General features: G+C 50.5%; 1 protein-coding gene across 1 annotated transcript in view; it reads right to left on the bottom strand.

Moving 5' to 3' along the window:
• Positions 1-6,874, bottom strand: part of PPP1R26 (protein phosphatase 1, regulatory subunit 26) — a 26,982-nt gene that overhangs the window by 19,918 nt on the left and 190 nt on the right. The gene's annotated exons all lie outside the window — the stretch shown is intronic.

The following is a 6,874-nucleotide window of genomic DNA, read 5'->3' on the forward strand; positions in this document are numbered from 1 at the left end:
AATAATAATAAATAAAATAAAAAATAGAACGGTGAGCTCTCCTCTCCTTTGTACATAAACCTACTCATATAGGCTGTTTAACAGAAGGACATGAATATTCATGACTGTGAGCACAGCCCTGCACACGCTCACCTGTCCGTGGAGACCCGCCACCAGGTGAGGCAGCTGACGCTCTCCATCCTGACCCAGAGTCTGCAGAAAGGGGGCCAGTCCCTTCCCACCGGGGTCCAAGGAGCCCACTTGATTCAATCTTTAGAAATTCTATTTCTGCAAAAGAGTTTTCGAAACCGTTTACCCCAGAAATGACTCTGAATGGCTTTATTTGGGTTCATTTCTTGATCGTTATGTTCTTAGAATTTTCCTGGCGTGAATTTTACCCAATTTATTACTTACAGTGCCAGGAGACGACGTGACTCGATGATGATCTGTTTATGAGGGAGCATGTTAAGCTGAAGCAGAAAATAGGCCCCCCAAGACAGAATTATTCAGGAGGCCCCGCGTGCATCATCACTGGGAAACGAGGACACGTCACCTTGGATTTATTCAAGAGCAGGATGCCTCCAATTCAGGATCTGGGAGAAAAATGACTTTCTTGCTCTGATTTCCTTGCAGAAAATACATTGGGCGAGGGCCCTTATTCTTACTAGACACTGTTTCTGTGTTTGCTCCTCTTGTCAAACAGGAGGGCCTGGAGGGGCCAGCAGGAGTGTGGTGGGACAGGTGGCCCCCTCCTCAAAGGCAGGAAAACCTTGCAGAGAAAAGGCACAGGTGACAAAGGCCAGAGGAGGTGAGCATCTCTGACCCAGACAAGCTCTCGGACAGGAGCCTGCCCAGGGCAGGGGAGCTGCGTGGACTTGAGAAAGTCATGTGTGAGGGTTTGGCCGGGGCACCCCCAGGACAGGATGGAGCAGGGGGTAGCCGAGAGGTCACACGGCCACAGTGGAGGCTTCAGCTGATTCTCGGGGGGCCCTGGAGCATGGCAGCCCCTCAGATGGTCCCTGTCGAGGAAACTGGCCGGGCCTTTACACCTGTAACCCCCCTGCATGGCCACTGGACATGGGCTGCCCCTGGGGGACCTCAGTCTGGGAGTGTCATTTGAACTGGGCAGCCGGGGACTATGGAGTGCTCCTGCCCTGAAGGGGGCCCAGGCAGCTGCCCTGTGTCACCCCGAGTTCCCCAGGACCCTCCTTCCTTGGGAAGCAGCCGCTGGAATCTCTTACTTCAGAAACCTGCTAGGAGGTCACCTTCTCCATCTCTTAGGCAAAGAGGCAGTTCGCTTGTTAAGTCTCTCTAAGAAATGTTATCTCAACCATGTTCCGTGGAAGAGGCTGGTGAAGCTGTATCAGAAATGATAAGCCAATAAGACTTAGCTTTACAGCTCTGAAATAGGATGTTAGCCATCAAGGTTAAAGCGATGGCCAATGTGGTGAGGGAAACAGATTCTTCCTCTCACGAGGAAGTTTCCGCACTCTTGTTATAGGAAGGTGGTGCAGAGTAAAAATGAGAAAGGTCACAGTTTTCTTGAGTCTCAAAAATTTCCCCTAGATCCATGGAAATGATTCTATTTCAGTTTCCCTTTGGCAGAAAGAAGAGGGACTCTACTGCACGTTCTCGTAGTTTTGGAAAGGCAATACAGAACATTTGATGTTTTTGTATAAAAGCCTACTCATGATGTCCTGAATCACTTTATTCTGAGGTAGGGGAGGGTAAGGAGCCTCTGCAAGTCTTGATACAGATTTGTAGTTTCTGGCCGGGCACAGTGGCTCACGCGTGTAATCTCAGCACTTTGGAAGGCTGAGGCAGGTGGATCGCTTGAGCCCAGAAATTTGAGACCAGCCTGGGCAACATAGCAAGACCCTGTCTCGAAAAAAAAGAAAAAAAATATGTGTATATATATTTATACCTACATCTGTGGAGCCAGCTACTTGGGAGGCTGAGGTGGGAGGATCGCTTGAGCCCAGGAAATTGAGGCTGCAGTGAGCTCTGATCCTGCCACTGCACTGCAGCCTGGGCAACAGAGCAAGACCCTGTCTGAAATATATATCTATAGATTTTTTTTTTTTTTGCATGTAGCCGTTAGTTTGGTGCTGTAGAGAAAAGTAGGGCTGCATGGAAGCTGTACCTTGCACCAGCCCAGGACCATCCATGGCCAGAAGGCATTGAGGGCTGAGCATTGGGAAGAGGCAGGTGTCCCAAGCCTCTCTATGCCCCAGAAGACACGGCCTAGCTTCAACCTAAGGTAACCTTCAGAAACGCTCCTGCCACAATGCAGCAGTATTTCCCGGGGAGAGACATCTGCCCACTTTTCTCTCAGCCTGGTAGTCACGAAGGGAGATGGTGAGGTCTACTTGGATGGATCATGACACCCCGAGCTCATGTTAGAAAGGGAAGCGAGATGGCATGGAATCTATTTGTGGCCGCACACAAAGCTGGACCTTAGGGTGGGCTCCCTTTGCCACCTGTGGGCTTCAGAAGGTCCCATCTGTGATGGTGGGTTCAGTGAGGAGGGAAACCCTTTTCCAAGGGTCTTCCTTGCAGAGATGGCCGGGAACCAAGGCTGAGCGCAGATTGGGGGCGGGCGGATCCTGAGGAGGGCGGCTGCTTTGGGTTTTTTTTCCTCCCTTGAATCAGAAGTTCAGATGCAGCGTTTCCCTGGGAGTCTGGGCTTTTGATTTTTCTCTTTTCCTTTTTAAGTGTTTGATCAGCAGTGTTTTGTTTCACTGCCCCAAGTGGGACCGATGAGCGGGGTGCTACTGTGTGGTCGCCCCCACATCTGACTCACCTCAGTGCCCAGGATGGGAGCAAAGCACAGCTGAGCTGCCCCGCCAGGCCCCTGCGGAGGTGGTGCATGCATGGAGACAGCTGTGGGTGCGGAGGTGAAGCACTCCCATTCCAAGCCCATTGCCCAGAGGGGAGAGCTGGGGGACAGAGGTGAAAGCACCCCCAGACCAAGCCTGTTGCCCGGAGACCCCTTCTTGTTTCTGTGGCAGCAGCTGCCGACTTTTCCACCTGCGTTCTGAAACCAGCGTCTGCGGTTACAATCTAAGAGGTTGCTCAGTCACACTCCTGAAAGGCAAAAGGAGGTTGGCCAGTAAAAAAGATGTAAACCCTAGACGTAGTTCTTAGCGTGGAAGCCACTGGAGAACTTCCAATGTGGGCCACGGGGATCGCCGAGGCTTTTATGCAGGTAGCTGAACTGGGTGACCAGCTGCCTGGTTAATAGTTGGGCAGAGGTGAGCTATTGTCGTGCTCTATGCTGTCTACCTACAGCTAGTGCACATCGACACAGTACAGACTGTGACGTTTTGCTCGGAATCAAGCGAAGGCATTCAGGAGTAAGTTTCACAACAGAAGACGGGCTCAGAAGCAGACCATCTGAGTCGGGGGAGAGAGGTGACAACTAGTCAGGCTCCCTCGAATCCCAGGCTGTGATTATCTGCAGCCTCTGTCACCCAGGATGAAAGGGGATGGAAAAGCCGTGCATACCTTTGGTGAAAACGCCACTCCTGCTCTTAAAGGATGGAGCAGGACATCTGACACAATCCCAAGTCTCCACGGAGGCAGGGGTATGGCCGGCAGCTGTAGACCACAGCCTCTGGGCTCTGGTGTGGAGGAAGAAAAGGAAACCAGCACATAATTTTTTTTTTTTTTTGAGATGGAGTCTTGCTCTGTCCCCCAGGCTGGAGTGCAGTGGCGCGATCTCGGCTCACTGCAACCCCTACCTCCAGGATTCAAGCGATTCTCCTACGTCAGCCTCCCGAGTAGCTGGGATTACAGGTGCTGGCCACCACGCCAAGCTAATTTTTGTATTTTCAGTAGAGGCAGGGTTTCCCCGTGTTGGCCAGGCTGGTCTCCAGACCTCCCAAAGTGCTGGGATTACAGGCGTGAGCCACCACGCCCGACCCAGCTTTGTAAAAATTCTGAAAAATCAAGAGCAGACTGGGAAAGTGGGTCCTTGGTCTTTAAGGCTCAGCTTAGGGAGGTGACAGCTGTCTGCAGCCATGTCCAGGAAGCCGAGTAGCTGGGACTACAGGCGCGTGCCACTATGCCTGGCTAATTTCTGCAGCCGTGTCCAGGAAGTGGTCCATGGTCAAGGGAGAACCCTGGAATCTGAGTGTGGAGGAAGGTATTGCACGGTCCCCAGACACCCCGAAACACTTCTTCAGAGCCATATCTGAGAAGCAGCCCTGTCTGGGTCATTGCAATAGACAGAGGACACAGCTTGGGGTGCAGAGGACCCAGCCTGGCCCTGAGGCTGAACCAGCTGAACAGATCCTGAAGACTATGGAGGCAGAGCTCTGCTGCCCCAAAACCCCGGGATAGACACAGGAAGACGAGCCTGTGCTTTGTACACCAAAGAAAATGACTGAGGAGCTACCATCAATTGAGAGGTTTATTTTGCCGGGGTTGAGGATGTGCCCAGGAGAAAGTGTCGGCAAACCGGATCCCCAACTTCAGGAGACGGATGGGCTCCGCGTGCTGGGTGGGTCCGAAGGAGCACAGGAGGAGCTGTGGCCTGCACGATTGCCAAAGAGGGTGTGAGAACTTCAGTATTCAAAGAGGAAAGAGCAGGCAGTAGGGAAAAATGGAAAGAAAAAAATGGGAGGGTAGATAAAAAGAGGCCAGCAGTTGCATTCTTTTGAGGTGTTGATGAGCCTTCCCTGAATCCCCGTTTTACATGTGAAAGGGGGGAGAGGAACAGGAAACTGCATTCATCCTGTGCTCTGTGAACCTGCATCTTTATATACGAAGAACAGTAGAGGAGGGAGTCAAAGATGCGTTTGTCTCCAGTGAGCAGAGGGAAGACTTCTAGTCCTGTCTTTGTCCTTACCTGTGCAGATAAGCTGCTAATTTACATTGTCAGGGTGAAATTCAGCAGAACTCTGTTTTAGGACAAAGTTCTAGGAAAAGAAAAAAAAAAGATGTGTGGCCTGTAATCCCAGCACTGTGGGAGGCCGAGGCAGGCAGATCATCTGAGGTCAGGATTTCGAGACCAGCCTGGCCCACATGGTGAAACCCCATCTCTACTAGAAATACAAAAATTAGCCAGGCATGGTGGCATGCGCCTGTAGTCCCAGCTACTCGGGAGGCTAAGGCAGGAGAATCACTTGAACCCAGGAGGTGGAGGCTGCAGTGAGCCCAGACCATGCTACTGCACTCTGGCCCGGGCAACAAGAGCAAAACTTCATCTCAAAAACAAAAAAAAAAAGACCTTGGGGAGGACAAGATATTTCTTTGTGAGCAAACAGTGAGGGAGGCCCCCTGGGGAGGGGCGTGACCTTCTGTCTTTGTATCTGTCTATTTAGGAAGAAACTGGGAGGTAGTTTGGGGTGACCCAGTTCCCAATCTTAACTCTTCTTTTTGGCATAGTGAGTTTGGGGTCCTGAGATTTTTATTTTCCTTTTACCTCTTTAAGGTGGAGGAGAAGGAAACTTCTCAAGGATTATCCCAGCGTATTATCTTGTCTTCCTGGGCTTGAGGTAAGACAGAACTGCATTTTGGGCTGCCTGTGTCTCTGGGAGTCCAGAGACCCTGGGTCATATGGCCGGACCGATGGCAAGGAAAGCTCCATTCAAAATGTCCTGCTCCAAACTCAGGACTCTTATCCTGTCTTAGTCAAACTTGTAAACATGTGATGAATACATTACAACCTCTGTAACCGCCCAAGGAGTTCACCTTGCCTGCTGTGTAGACGGAGCCATTTTATCAAGACAGAGGAATTGCAGTGGAGAAAGAATAATCCATGCAGAGCCGGCTGTGCAGGACACCAGAGTCTTATCATTACTCAAATCAGTTTCCCCAGCTTTCAGGGATGAGAGTTTTTAAGGACAACGTGGTGGGTGGGGGAAGCCAGCGAGCCAGGAGTGCTGACTGGTCGGAAATGAAATGGGGAGTTGGAGCTGTCTTCTTCCACTGAGTCAGTTCCTGGGTGGGGCCCACAAGATCAGATGAGCCAGTATGTCGATCTGGGTGGTGCCAGCTGATCCATCGACTGCAGGGTCTGCAAAATACCTCAAGCACTGGCCTTAGGTTTTACAGTCGTGATTTTATCTCCAGGAGCAGTTTGGGGAGAGTCAGAATCTTGCAGCCTCCCTCTATATGATGCCTGAACCATAATTTCTAATCTTGTGGCTAATTTGTCAGTCCTACAAAGGCAGTCTAGTCCCCAGGCAAGAAGGGGGTTTGTTTTGGGAAAGGGCTGTTATTCTCTTTATATCAAACTGTAAACTATTAATAATAAACTAAATTCCTCCCAAAGTGAGTTCAGCCTACACCCAGGAATGAACAAGGACAGCTTGGAGCTTAGAAGCAAGTGGAGTTGGTTCATCTCTTTCACTGGCTCATACTTTTGCAATGGCAGTTTCATCTCTACCTGGACAATACCTTCTAGTTTTCTTACCCACTGGTGTTGAGACTTAATTGAAGACCTCAGACGGACAGGGCAACATGGAACCTGAGACCCTGATTTGCGGGGACAGATTTAAAGTGTATTCTGGAGTTGGTGCTCCCACCCCAGGGGCCGACTCAGAGAGCTCGCCTTCCAGCCTAACTGCAGGGGAACCAGAGGCTGCCGACCTGGATCTCACCTTGACAGAGGTCCTGTCATCTTCCTCCGTGGCTGGAGAGACAGACTGTGGATGCTCTGCTGGCCACCCAAAAACAAACAAACGGACAAACAAATATGAGTGAGGAAAACTTGAAAAGGCCCCACGTGCCAGAGATGGGACAGCTTGAGATTTGGTGAGGATAATTGCAGTGACTCAAAACCCATAAAGAAGTTTAAGTCCATGAGTTCACTGTAATCTTAAAAAAAAATTAAAAAAAGAGAAAGAAAACAAATTGATCATCTTTGGAGGCTAACAATCAATTCATT

Source organism: Colobus angolensis, unplaced genomic scaffold (genome assembly GCF_000951035.1).
Source record: "Colobus angolensis palliatus isolate OR3802 unplaced genomic scaffold, Cang.pa_1.0 Scaffold44, whole genome shotgun sequence".
Lineage (NCBI taxonomy): Eukaryota > Metazoa > Chordata > Mammalia > Primates > Cercopithecidae > Colobus > Colobus angolensis.